Consider the following 14,762-nt stretch of genomic DNA (forward strand, 5'->3'; position numbering starts at 1 on the left):
CAGGATTTGGTCAGGATTTTTCATCAGTATTTGTAAGCCAAAACCAGGAGTGAGTGATAAATGCAGAAGTGGTGCATATGTTTCTGTTATACTTTTCCTCTAATTGTTCCACTCCTGGTTTTGGCTTACAAAAACTGATGAAAAATCCTGACCAAATCCTGATGCAATCCTGAACGTGGACACATACCCTTAGGAGGCAAGCCCTGCTTCCTGCACATACTTAAAGGTTCCCCACCCCTGATCTATATAATGTGTGAGTTTCACTTTTTGTATTGAAGAAGTGAAATATATTAACTTTTTGATGATATTCAAATTTTAGTCGAACCTCACAGAAAACCATTGGAGGGAGTTGAAAGTCCGTGTTGCCCAGCGACACACCCAAAACATCACTGCTCTAGAGGAGATCTGCATGGAGGAATGGGCCAACATACCACAAGCAGTGTGTGCCAACCTTGTGAAGACTTACAGAAAACGCTTGACCTCTGTCATTGCCAGCAAAGGATATATAACAAAATATTGGGATGAACTTTTGTTAATGACTAAATACTTTTCCACCACAATTTGCAAAATAAATCTTACCAAATCAGACAAGGTGAGTTTCTGGATTTGCTTTCTGAAGGTGAAGATGTCAGTGCCTACACCCTTGCCTTATCTCCTGAGTTAACCGCTCCATCTGTTTTCTTCCCCCACCCAGGGAAGAGGAGTGCTACTGTGCAAGGTAGTACACTAACCCAACAAACAAGATAACACAAAAAAGGTTAATAGAAAACTCCAGGCATACAAAATATTCACTCACATGTAACAGATGAATGCATCGGGGCGTGGAGGTAGGGGAATAATCCAAAATAGAGAAGGATAAGGAATTACCACACTTACAAACCAAACAACAGTCATAGATAACTTCTCCAACTCTTCTCATATGAACTCCTCTCCCTCGGTTAGCCATGCAGCAAATGCTAGCTCTGACAAGGATTTGTAACAGAGCCCAGATTAAAAAGGGGAATGGAGCGAATATCCGAGCTCAGCTGAGAACACAGGGATTTCCAACATGGCTAATTAACCCCTGTTCTGCCAGAATAAATAAAACACATTTAAAATGAATGAGAAGTGCTTCTTCTCAGTGCTGGAGTAGGAGCAATCAGACGCTGTGGTCTTCTGGCTCAACTCTGTCGTGGTAACCCCGTGACGAGACTGGCAAATCATGCAATTATTTCCACGCAAGACCTAAGGTCAGCATGGAAAATCATTTATGTGCATGAAAACGTGGCCTTTCATATGCAGCCTGGAGCCTCATTCACACGTCCGTGTCTTTCAGGGACAGACCTCGTACTCATAATTTATGGGGCTGCTCACATTTCGATGTCTTTCAGGGACAGAACATGTACCCAAAATCTATGGGGCTGTTCACACGTCCGTGTTTTTAGGGACAGACCCCATACCCATGATCTATGGGGCTGTTCACACATCTGTGTCGTTCAGGGGCAGACTCTGTACCCATAATCTATAGGGCTGTTCACATTCCCGTGTCTTTCAGGAGGCTGACCCCGTACCCATAATCCATGGGGCTGTTTACACGTCCGTGTCTTTCAGGGGCAGACCCTGTACCCATAATCTATGGGGCTGTTCACATTCCCGTGTCTTTCAGGAGGCAGACCCCATACCCATAATCTATGGGGCTGTTCACATTCCCGTGTCTTTCAGGGGGCAGACCCCGTACCAATAATCTATGGGGCTGTTCACATTTCTGTGTTTTTCAGGGGGCAGACCCCGTACCCATAATCTATGGAGCTGTTCACATTCCCTTATCTTTCAGGTACAAATCTCATACCCATAATCTATGGGGCTGTTCACATTCCCGTGTCTTTCAGGTACAGACCTCGTACCCATAATCTATGGGGCTGTTCACATTCCCGTGTCTTTCAGGTACAGACCTTGTACCCATAATCTATGGGGCTGTTCACATTCCCGTGTCTTTCAGGGGGTATACCCCATACCCATAATACATGGGGCTGTTCATACGTGTCTTTCAGGGGGCAGACCCCGTACCAATAATCTATGGGGCTGTTCACATTTCTGTGTCTTTCAGGGGGCAGACCCCTTACCCATAATCTATGGGGCTGTTCACATTCCCTTATCTTTCAGGTACAAACCTCGTACCCATAATCTATGGGGCTGTTCACATTCCCTTATCTTTCAGGTACAGACCTTGTACCCATAATCTATGGGGCTGTTCACATTCCCTTATCTTTCAGGTACAAACCTCGTACCCATAATCTATGGGGATGTTCACATTCCCGTGTCTTTCAGGGGCAGACTCCATACCCATAATCTATGGGGCTGTTCACATTCCCGTGTCTTTCAGGTACAGACCTTGTACCCATAATCTATGGGGCTGTTCACATTCCCGTGTCTTTCAGGTACAGACCTTGTACCCATAATCTATAGGGCTGTTCACATTCCCGTGTCTTTCAGGGGGTATACCCCGTACCCATAATACATGGGGCTGTTCATACGTGTCTTTCAGGGGGCAGACCCCATACCCATAATCTATGGGGATGTTCACATTCCCGTGTCTTTCAGGGGCAGACCCCGTACCCATAATCTATGGGGATGTTCACATTCCCGTGTCTTTCAGGGGCAGACCCCGTACCCATAATCCATGGGGCTGTTCACCCATCCGTGTATTTTTGCTGACTGTCAGCCAAAATAAAAAAAGACATCGGATTTTTTAAAATCCGATTTTAAAATTAAAATCACTCCGCCTGAACATCAACATGTGCACATTACTTTGTCCGTGTTATTATCTGATGGCTTTTTATTCGCTGAATGACTGCACAGTTTATGATAAGTCCGGCATTGCCTCATGCTAACAGGATTTGGTATTTATTTCAGTGAAAGCTTTCCATTCCAGGATCTGATAATCTTGAGGTGAAACTACAACTCCTTGCAGTTTGTCCCTTCCTGTCAGACATGAGTGTCAGACATGACAGGAGCTCTCTCATCTGAACACATCTCAGCTCCATGACACATTATTATAGCGACGCAATGACGTCATCGGCCTCAGGCCCGCGCTCAGTGCTACATCCGGGCCCCTAGACCAGGAATGGGCGGGAAAAAAAAAGAGGCCGATGACGTAGCCGGGAGCGCTCGCGGCCGCGGATGCTCGCTCGCGTTGCGCGCGCACAGGACTGTGTGACAGAGGGAGAGCGAGAGGGGGGTGTTACGAGCTCAGTCCCAGGCTGACTCTCCCCGGCCGCCCGGCATTCTCCCCCCTCCGTGACATCTCATTCATAAACCCTTCTCCCTCTCCTTCAGTCGCCGCTGCCTGTGCGCTGCTCCTTTCGTGTCCCCCGTGGGGGTTGGGGGGAAGGGGAATGACGAGACCGTCTGTTCGAGGCCGAAAGACGCTGCTGCTCATCACCACCACCGCCTGAGAGGCGGCCGCCTCTGCTCTCCGGCACCGCTGCTGCGGCTTCTTCTTCTCCTCCGGCAGGTGAGTCTTATTTCCGACTGCGCAACAACAAGCGGGGGAGGGAGGGAAGGCGAGAGGGAGGCTGCACGGAGAGGCGCAGGCCGCGGCCTCCGCTCTGAGCGCTGAGCTGGGCCCGAGCCTCTCAGCAGTAGGCGGATAGCGAGCGAGTGCAAATCCCACTGCGCCACCGGCGGGAGCGGCGCTGTGATCCGAGCCGGGACATGTCAGGCGGATTAACCCCTCTCCGCCGCCCTCTGCCTTCATCTCTACGCCCCCTCCTGTCACATTCCCCCTGTATTAGGGAATTGCCTAACATGAGCCGCTCCGTTGTGACACCTGACAGCAGATGCCCACCTGTAGTGACCTGTGAGCAGAGTACAGGCCAGCAGGGGTGGCAGGGTACAGGCTGCCTCCATGCCTGCACCGAGGAGCACAACCATCAGCTGGGCATGGCAATATTGCCTCATAAAATATATATCTTTTGTTCAGTTTTCTAGCAAAGTTGATGTGAATCAATTTGTTGGACTCAGTAATTTGTGGCCATCGGACGGTGGTCGTGACAGCATAATTAGCTGGCGCTGCGTCACCCTGAACCCAATAGAGAGCAACTGTAGCCGGCCTGTAAGAAATTCTCTGGGCTCCCGTCCAGTGGTCACAGGCTACCAAAGGGGCTCATGGACAAGGTACTGTGACCAACTCTAATTTATAAAGTTAACTAATATACCTGAAATGTAAACGAAAAAAAAAGTATATGGCGGCATATCCATAGATGTAGTCAGGGTTTTCGTTTAAATTGTTTTTCAGGTTTGTTGTATTGTTGTTTTTTTTTTGTTTTGTTTTTTTTCTGTAGGAAAAAAAAGATTGACTACTTCTTTTGGCTGGGTGGGTTCCCAAAAAATATGTGCAGTCAACTATTTATTTCCCTACTAAAATGAAAGTTTACCATACTTTTTTTTTTTTGCCCTCTCCATGCAAAAAATTCATTATCTTGCAGTGTTTTTTTTTTTCCAGACAGAAAAAACAATCGGTAAAGAAAAAATAGTGAGTTCTCCCCCCCCCCCCCCCCCCACAGAAGAAAGTCATCATCGTGTGTGTGTGCGCGCGCCCACTGTTACTTTAGCTGGAAGACTTATTGAGGCCAGTCTCATACGTCCAGATTTTTCCGGTACGTGAAGAAACGGTCCCGGAGGTGTCCGTGTGCTGTCCGTGTCCATTTTTTTAAACCTTTTTTTCCATTTTAACCCTATGAATTAAAAAACGCACACGGATGGCATCTGTGTGCCGTACGTGTTTACACGCACCCATTGACTTTAATGGGTCCTTGTGATCCGTGCGCTCCCACGAGCACTGACATGTCTCCGTGTTTTGCACACAGACACACGGTCTGTGAAAACACTGACATCTGCAGAGACACATTCATTTTAATGTGTCTACGTGTGTCAGTGCCTCCGGTACGTGAGGACACTGTCACCACACATACCGGAGCCACTGATGTGTGAAATCGGCCTGACACAAAGTCGTGGGCTACACTGTTCCCACGGTCAGTAAATGCGGGTTGGACGCTGCATACATCTGCAGTGTCCAACCTTCAGGGGCCAGATGTTACAGCATAGTTGATGGGATTTCAAGAAAACCCATGCCCACTATGCGTGCACCGATGCCCACAGCTCACCCGCAGAGACGCACATGCAGCACGTCTTTCCAGACCACAGCATGTCAATTTATGAATGGCAAGATGAATATCACCCGTACAATGTATTGTGTGCTGTGATTCCGCACGGTTCAATGCACAGATGTGGAATCACCTGCGTTTAAAAGCTAGCAGCGCTTCAGACGGAGTGGACATGTGCTGCGTCCAAAGCGCTGCCGATTACTGACCGTGGGGACGTAGCCTACCAATTGTTTCACTATTAAAAGGGTTTTCCTGCAAACATAGTTAATTTTAAAATTTGATTTTAATCACTACGTCTCGGAATAATAATACGTTATTGGGTGTTTAAAAAAAAAAAAAAAAGTTCCTCTGCTGAGAATCTGATACATGTGCCCATGCTGTTGTACTGTGTAATGTCTGTGTTTTAACCAAGCAGGAACATGGTCTGATCATACCACAGCTCTTGGACAGTCGGGGATGCAAAAGAGGATACCGACAGGACATCACGGGATCTCATCTGGTTATTTTTTTTGTGAGATAAAGCATTTCCCTGCATGTTTTTAAAATATATTTTACCTAAAACAAAGAATTTTTTGTGATCCCGTGCTGTATTGATTGAATACTCTTTGCTTCCTCCCCTGCCGAGGAGCTGTGGTTTGATCACACCACGTTTCTGCATGGTCAGACACAGACATTACACAGTACATAAAGTAGAAACTAGGAGCTAGAAAAAAGCACAAATGGGGTCTTCTAAGAATAACAATTGTCAATTAAAATTCTGCTAACCTGATAAGCTTGTGTGACACACAACCATGAATATGCATGAAAACAGTGGCTGCAGATCCACTGGTCTTCCAACCAGAAGGGGTGGGGGGAGGAGCCAAAAGTGGTTTCAGCCCTGCTGGTAGGCAATGAAGATCCAAATGGAAGTATAATAAAGGATATTTCATTTCAGGTTTTCCAGTCAATGCATTTCAAAGTCATTCCAGTCTTCTTCCTCAGGGTACAAACCGTATATACATTTGATAAACTGTTTGTGTCCTGAGGAAGTAGACTGGAATGACTTTGAAATGTGTTGACTGAAGAACCTGAAATAAAAAATCCTTTATTATACTTCCATTTGGAACTTCATTGCCTACCAGCAGCGTAGATAATCTACATTGGGCTCCTTTCTTTTTTTTTTTTTTTTTTCATTTCACAGTACATTACAGGGCGCACATGTATAAGATTATTTCAGCATAGGAACACTTTTTTTTTAAAAAAACACATCCAATTGTGGAAATCATTCCAATATCTATTGATTAAAATGAACTTTGTTCCTGGGACAACCCCTTTTAAGCAGCGGCTGCTGTCCGCCTAGTTACATACAACTCGCTGTATTTGTGTGGATATCAGTTGTGGCTAAATAGTCAGAATTGGTAGCACTGCAAAAAAGTTGCAGTGTATCCCTAGCCTAAAATATAAAGAGGCCCGATTCACTATTTGTGATTTCTTTTTTTTTTTGGCATAACATTTTTCAAAATGGTGCATGTGGTTAATTTTGTGCAAAATCAAAAATTTAGCTTTTGTTTAACCCCTCCCTCCCCTTTTTTCCCCTTAGAACAGATAGTCACATGCAACTCTAACATTTGTGCAAAAATCTGATTTGTATAAAACAAACAAAACACATTGGCTAGAGACTTGAATACATTTTCACAAAATTGTGTGCAACTTTGAAGTCGCAATTGATGAATCAGTCTCACGCATCTGGAAAACAAACTACTCACAATGGTGAAGTATAAAACAAAACAAAAACAGGCGAATGCAAAGCAAACGTCGCAAAAAAGGCAAATTTAAAAGGATTTGGCTCTTATCAAAAAGCAGGCTTAAATACAAAAGGTGGACCCTACCTCTTTTTGTAGACACATTAGAAAAGTGTAGTGCAAAGATCTGCTCTTAATGGTGCATTTAATTGATAAATGTGTATGAAATGGTTGGTGCCAAAATAATTGTGCAGTTAAAATTTTGCATATGTAATGCTGCATTTATTTAGCGTCTGGTTACCAGACTACATGTTACTGACTGTGTCCTGGAGGTTCAAATGATGTAGTATTGGGCTATGTTCATATTAATTTTTTTGGAGCGATGTCATAAAAAAAATTCTTAAGTTACTTTGCAAACAGTTGGAATAACTAGTAATTTATTTCAGTGTTGATCCACTGTTAATCACATGTTCAGTTTGATTTTTTTTTTTTTCTTCTTTTTTTCCACTAGGAATTTTTCAAAAACTGAAGTGGATATGACTCCTAGGGGTATGTTCACACTGAGGTCCTGATTTAACAAAGCTTTTACACCAGAAAACTGGTGTAAAGCTTTAATCATTGGCGTTTTGGCACAGCTCCGACAAAGTTGGTGGGGCGTGGCTTGTCTTGAGACCCATGTCTCTCCGCATATCGTTGATTTATGAATCAGGCGCCTCACACTCCATTCCGCCCCCTGAAGATTGGCATGAAAAATGAGCTTTGCCAACAGTCTGTGTATGGGAGGCCCCAAACAGCTAATTAAGGGAGATGTTCTAAGGGTACCGTCACACATTGAAATTTCCATCGCTACGACGTTACGATTCGTGACGTTCTAGCGATATCGTTACGATATCGCTGTGTCTGACACGCTACTGCGATCAGACACCCTGCTGAGATTCGTACGTCGTAGCAGATCGTTTGGAACTTTCTTTCGTCGCTTGATCACCCGCTGACATCGCTGGATCGTTGTGTGTGACAGCGATCCAGCGATGTCTTCGCTTGTAACCAGGGTAAACATCGGGTAACTAAGCGCAGGGCCGCGCTTAGTAACCCGATGTTTACCCTGGTTACAAGCGTAAACGTAAAAAAACAAACCGTACATACTCACCCGTCGGTGTCCTTCAGGTCCCTTGCCGTCTGCTTCCTGCTCTGAGTGGCGGCCGGAAAGTGAGAGCAGATCACAGCGGTGCTGCGCTCTGCTCTCACTGTACGGCTGCACTCAGAGCAGGAAGCAGACGGCAAGGGACCTGAAGGACACCGACGGGTGAGTATGTACTGTTTGTTTTTTTACATTTACGCTGGTAACCAGGGTAAACATCGGGTTACTAAGTGCGGCCCTGCGCTTAGTTACCCGATGTTTACCCTGGTTACCCGGGGACTTCGGCATCGCTCCAGCGCCGTGATTGCAACGTGTGACCGCAGTCTACGACGCTGGAGCGATGATTATACGACGCTGCGACGTCACGAATCGTGCCGTCGCAGCGATGAAAATTTCAATGTGTGACGGTACCCTCAGAGAACACAGGAGCGCTTTGCTAAACGACTGTTTGATCAACGGCCATCTCAATCAGCCGAGGCCTCTTTTGACCGATAGTTATGACTTTTGCTATTACACGACCAAAGATCACCATATGCTGCTGCTACATTTCAGAATAATGCATGTGAATTGGGTGTCATTGTGAACCACAAGGTACCGCGACAAGCTAATCACAAAAAATCCATCTGGCGCTGACTCTTGGTGATTTGCTTCTCATGACACCCTGCAGGTCACAATGTTGCAATGTGACTCCATTCACTTGTATTATGCTGTGATGTAATATTGGTATACAGCAATCTTTGACCGCATGTCCCATCTCCACTTCCGCATTGGTCAGTCATGTCTACAGGTATGTAATGAATTGGAGCACAAAACTTTTCTCACTTTAACCAGCAGACAGGATCTTAAGAGCCCTGCTTGCCTCCCAGTGCGAAAGTGAATGGTGCCAGGTCACCCCTTTAAAAGTTACCACCTATTAGGGAAACTATGGGTCAGTCACCTGGGACTTTCACCATTAGCCTGAAAACGGGACTTTCAAATGGCCTGTTGGGATGTAGCAGTGGTTACACATGTTTGACGTCGCTATATTCATTCTCTGTGCCATTGCTGGAAATGGCAAAGTCTAGAGCACAACCTTTTCCGGCAGTTCGATAGAGAATGAACTGAATAATTGAGAAACTTGTTCTGTTGATCGCTGGATGTTCCACTAGTTGGACCCTTTTGCAATTTATTTACTTTTTGGGCTTGTGCAGACTACCTTATTTTCAGTTATTTTTACCTTATTCTACAATAATAATATTATTAGATTTTCTTCCCCTCACAGATCCAGTCTGAAGAAAAAAGTCACAGCATGCCAGAGTTTGATCTGAGCTTCAGATCACACAATCATGCAAGTCAATGAGTCTTTGGAAACCATCGGACTAAACTCTGTCTGATTTCCTCTGACTGGAGAAAATGGAGACTTTTTTTCTCTTTTCATCTGAGAGAATCTGAGCACACTATGATCAAACTCTTGAATAAATAAATGTGATTTGCATAATCGGGCCGATTCTCTTGTATGAAATGTGATGTTGACATCTAAAAGGAGTTTTACTCCCAAAACGCAAATAAAACCATTTATGCATTCATATACAGGATTCAACTTCTATTAAAATCACACCAGTGTAATGTAGCTTTGTTATTTTTTTTTACATAAATGTTTTATTGAATATGTAAATAAAGGGGTCCTAGGTGCACACTTGACATGTTAAAGGGCTCATTGGACAATTGCGCCTCCTCGATTAGTCCTCTATAACTTCCTATATGTTGATGGGCAGGTCTTTGGAGTAATTAAATGAATCAAAACCTAGTCCCTGCGCATGCGCATACTACAAAGGCTGAGCTCTGTGTTGGTGTGTGTAAGTGCATTCCTATCTCCCCTCTTTTATCTGAAGAGGCCGCTCACTGCACACAGGATCACATAGTGGTGGGTGGTCAATACTGACGGAAGGGGAGATGAGAGCGCATGCGTACTACAATGTAGGAGCCCAGCAAGTGCTGGTGCACAGTGTAATCATGCGCTCATCCCTCTTCTGTCGGCATTGACCAGTCTGCTTCTGTATGATCCTCCGTGCAGCGAGCGGCCACTACAGATGATGGGGATATGGAAACACACCTGCATAGTCCGTCTCTGTGACCACTCTACGCCTGCAGCGTCAACGTGTGTGCAGGGACTAAGGGTACTGTCACACATTGAAATTTCGATCGCTACGACGGTACGATTCGTGACGTTCTAGCGATATCGTTACGATATCGCTGTGTCTGACACGCTACTGCGATCAGACACCCTGCTGAGAATCGTACGTCGTAGCAGATCGTTTGGAACTTTCTTTCGTCGCTTGATCACCCGCTGTCATCGCTGGATCGTTGTGTGTGACAGCGATCCAGCGATGTGTTCGCTGGTAACCAGGGTAAACATCGGGTAACTAAGCGCAGGGCCGCGCTTAGTAACCCGATGTTTACTGTGGTTACCAGCGTAAACGTAAAAAAAACAAACAGTACATACTCACATGCCGGTGTCTGTCCCTCGGCGAAAGCTTCTCTGCACTGTGTAAGCACCAGAGCCGGAAAGCGAGCACAGCGGTGACGTCACCGCTGTGCTTTCCGGCCGCTGTGCTTACACAGTGCAGAGAAGCACAGCGCCGAGGGACAGACACCGGCATGTGAGTATGTACTGTTTTTTTTTTTTTTACGTTTACGCTGGTAACCAGGGTAAACATCGGGTTACTAAGCGCGGCCCTGCGCTTAGCAACCCGATGTTTACCCTGGTTACCCGGGGACTTCGGCATCGCTCCAGCGCCGTGATTGCAACGTGTGACAGCAGTCTACGACGCTGGAGCGATAATAGTACGACGCTGCGACGTCACGAATCGTGCCGTCGTAGCGATCGAAATTTCAATGTGTGACAGTACCCTAAGATTCAATACAGGCAGTGCTCCAATATGAGTCAGTCAGAAGGAGAGGTCTTTAGTAATGCTGAGTTGGATGGAACTGCTCACCAAGAACCTCTTAATGGCATATCTAATAATTTTTCATATATAAAACTAGATAAGTTAAAATGTACAAGATTTTTATAAGGTTTTTTTTAATAAGGTGTAAGACCCCTATAAGAATATATAAATGGTTGAGTTTGAGTTTTGGGAGTGACAGACTCCCTTTAACCTAGCTGATCTTTCCCCCCCCAATCAATTGCAAAAGTAAAAACAAGCCCATACAAAAAAACAAAAACTGGGACCAATGCTTATTCAAAGGAGCAGTGCAGACCAGCGCTTTTTCTTTTCACTGAACGAGCCTAATATTTTCCTTGGTAAATTGGATTACTCACCCATTCAAGTCTATGGGTGTTTAAAGGAGGAAAAAAAACACCTATTTCATAGGTATAGTATCTGATTTTTCTTACAGATGCTTTGCAATTCTTTAACGTCAAACTGTATGTGTTCTTTTTAATAGCTGGTGCAAAAAAAGGTTTGCACACAAATGACATGCTGGGAGGGGGCAGAATTTTAAGGCTGAAGCACTATATATAATCACTCGTGTGAACCTGGTCTTGGTTTGTGTTCATGCTGCTCAGCATACGAGTACAGTTTTCACAAACATGATGGTTGCAGCCTCTAAATGACAACCTTAAAATAACTGTTCTTTCAGAATATCCCTGTCCCAGTTTGAGTAAAGTGTTTATTTTTTTTTAAACCCCTTAGTGACCAAGCCAGTTTTTACAATTCTGACCAGTATCACTTTGTGGTAATACGTCTGGAACGCTTCAACGGACCCCACTGATTCTTTGTTTTTTCGTGACATATTGTGCTTCATGATGGTGGTAAAATTTCTTTGATACGGCATGTTTATGAAAAAATAATGGAAATTTGGCAAATTTTGCTATTTTCAAACTTAATTTTTGTGCATTTTTAAATCAGTCATGTCATACAAAATAGATCATAAATATAATTTCCTACATGTCTACTTTACAGTAGCATTATTTTGGAAAGTGTGTAGAGCGATTTTCTCATTTTTCCGACAAAATTTACAAAACCATATTTTTTTTCTGAGGTACCACATCGTTTTTGAAGTGATTTTGAGGGGTCTGTATGACAGCAAGTACCCAAAAATGATATTATAAAATCTGCATTCCTCAAAGTGCTCAAACCCACATTTAAGAGGTTTAATTCTCAGGTGCTTCACAAGAACTGAAGCAATGTGGAAGAAAATAATTAACATTTTCCTTTTCACAAAAAATGTACTTTAGACCCAAACTCTTATATTTACAAGCGTAACAAGAGAAAATGGATCACAAAATTTGTTGTGCAATTTCTCCTGAGTACGCAGATACCCGTATGAGGGGGAAATCCACTGTTTGTGCACACGGCAGGGCTTGAAAGGGAAGGAGCACGGTTTGACTTTTTAATCGCAAATTTGTCTTGAATTGAGAGCGGATGCCATGTTGCAGTTTTAGAGCCCCTGATGTGCCTGAACAGTGGAAACCCCCCCACAAGTGTCCCCATTGTGGAAACCCACACCCCTCAAGGATTTTATCCAGGAGTATAGTGAGCATTTTGAATCCACAGGTATGACACAGAATTTTATAACATTAGGTTGTCATATTGAAAAGGTCGTCATTAGTGTTGAGTTCAAGTGCTGACTACTCCAGTTTGCATCGATTGCTCGGGTATGCCCCAAATAGCACGGGTGCTTGAGTCCCTGTCCTGCATGTTTTGTCAGACACCCAAAAAAAACACGCAGGGATCCGCGATACTCCGTACACACCCTAGCAGTAGCACCCGATGCTTTATATATATATATATATATATATATATATATATATATATATATATATATATATATATATATATATATATATATATATATATAATTTTTTTTTTTTTCCCCTAATGAAGGGTGACAAAGAAGGATTTGAATTTACTATTTTTTTTTATTTTGATCACTATGATGGGGTCTAGCACAGTGATCAAAAGGAACCCTATTTCGCTCATCTGATATGCTAGATCATGTCAGAGGAGAGCAAAATTAATTTTAAATCTGACTTCTTTTTTTTTTTTGAACACTGCTATTTGGTGAATAACGGCGATCACATGATGAGACTGTAAAAACCAGCCCTGATCATGTTATTCAGGGTGTCGGCTACCCCTGAGATATTCTGACTCTGGGGTGGGCACAATACCCTTATTTCTCAGCGCCGTTAAAAAGTGGCGCTGAGGAAAAAGTACCCTTAACTGCTTCTGTTAAAGGCGACAACTTTATTTACTTTTTAGGAAGATTCAGCTGTACTAGCTTCTTAATGAAACAGATTTAAGTGTCATTTTATACACTTTCAAAAAAGAAAATTGCATGAATTAATTGTGCCAAATTTATTAAAGGGGAACTGTCATCAAGTTTTTGCCACTCCATCTAAGAGCCGCATGATATAGAGGCAGCAAGTAACACTACAGCTAGCAGCCCAGTAAGTGACACATCGCTGCACTCACATTCAGCCATACATCTCTTAAAGGGAACCTGTCACCCCCAAAATTGAAGATGAGCTAAAGGTACCTTCACACTAAGCGACTTTGCAGCGAGAACGACGACGATCCGTGACGTTGCAGCGTCCTGGATAGCGATCTCGTTGTGTTTGACACGCAGCAGCGATCTGGATCCCGCTGTGATATCGCTGGTCGGAGCTAGAAGTCCAGAACTTTATTTCGTCGCTGATCACCCGCTGTCATCGCTGGATCGGTGTGTGTGACTCCGATCCAGCGATGTGTTCACTTGTAACTAGGGTAAATATCGGGTTACTAAGCGCAGGGCCGCGCTTAGTAACCCAATATTTACCCTGGTTACCATTGTAAAAGTAAAGAAAAAACACTACATACTCACCTTCTGATGTCTGTCACGTCCCCCGCCGGCGGCTTCCGTGCACTGAACGTGTCAGCGCCGGCCGTAAAGCAGAGCACAGCGGTGACGTCACCGCTGTGCTCTGCTTTACGGCCGGCCGGCGCTGACATTCAGTGCAGGGAAGCCGCCGGCGGGGGACGTGACAGACATCAGAAGGTGAGTATGTAGTGTTTTTTGTTTGTGTTTTTTTTTTTGTTTTTTTTTTACTTTTACAATGGTAACCAGGGTAAATATCGGGTTACTAAGCGCGGCCCTGCACTTAGTAACCCGATGGTTACCCGGGTGCTGCAGGGGGACTTTGGCATCGTTGAAGACAGTTTCAACGATGCCGAAGTCGTTCCCCTGATCGTTGGTCGCTGGAGAGAGCTGTCTGTGTGACAGCTCCCCAGCGACCACACAACGACTTACCAACGATCGCATCGCTGGTCGTGATCGTTGGTAAGTCGTTTAGTGTAACGGTACCTTTAGCCCACCAGCATCAGGGGCTTATCTACAGCATTCTGTAATGCTGTAGCTAAGCCTCTGATGTATCCTGAAAGATGAGAAAAAGAGGTTAGATTATACTCACCCAGGGGCGGTCCCGCTGCGGTCCGGTCCAATGGACGTCGCGTCCCGGTCCGGGGCCTCCCATCTTCTTACAATGACGTCCTCTTCTTGTCTTTATGCTGCGGCTCCGGTGCAGGCGTACTTTGTCTGCCCTGTTGAGGACAGAGCAAAGTACTGCAGTGCGCAGGCAACTGGCCATTCGCTCCTGTAATTTCTGAATAAGATTTGTAGATAATCCTATTAGTGTCCTGCTATGGACATCCCTTTGTTAGCCAGAGGGTAGAACTGCTGCAGTGAGAGGCACAAGCTCATGTTATTACATGGTTGCCTATTCATTTGACTTTTTACTGC

The 14,762-nt window shown here is 44.5% G+C and overlaps 1 protein-coding gene across 2 annotated transcripts in view; it reads left to right on the plus strand.

Annotated features, from left to right (window-relative positions):
- Positions 1-3,114: 3,114 nt before the first annotated feature.
- PPM1A (protein phosphatase, Mg2+/Mn2+ dependent 1A) overlaps positions 3,115-14,762 on the plus strand; it is a 63,811-nt gene continuing 52,163 nt past the window's right edge. Inside the window, exon 1 of one of the 2 annotated variants that reach the window (XM_077265419.1) lies at positions 3,115-3,493. The gene's annotated coding sequence lies outside the window, so the exon portion shown is untranslated. Of the gene's footprint in view, positions 3,494-7,381; positions 7,415-14,762 lie in introns of those variants that run through there. The other variant, XM_077265428.1, reaches the window with a different exon arrangement.

This window comes from Ranitomeya variabilis, chromosome 1, assembly GCF_051348905.1.
Source record: "Ranitomeya variabilis isolate aRanVar5 chromosome 1, aRanVar5.hap1, whole genome shotgun sequence".
NCBI lineage: Eukaryota > Metazoa > Chordata > Amphibia > Anura > Dendrobatidae > Ranitomeya > Ranitomeya variabilis.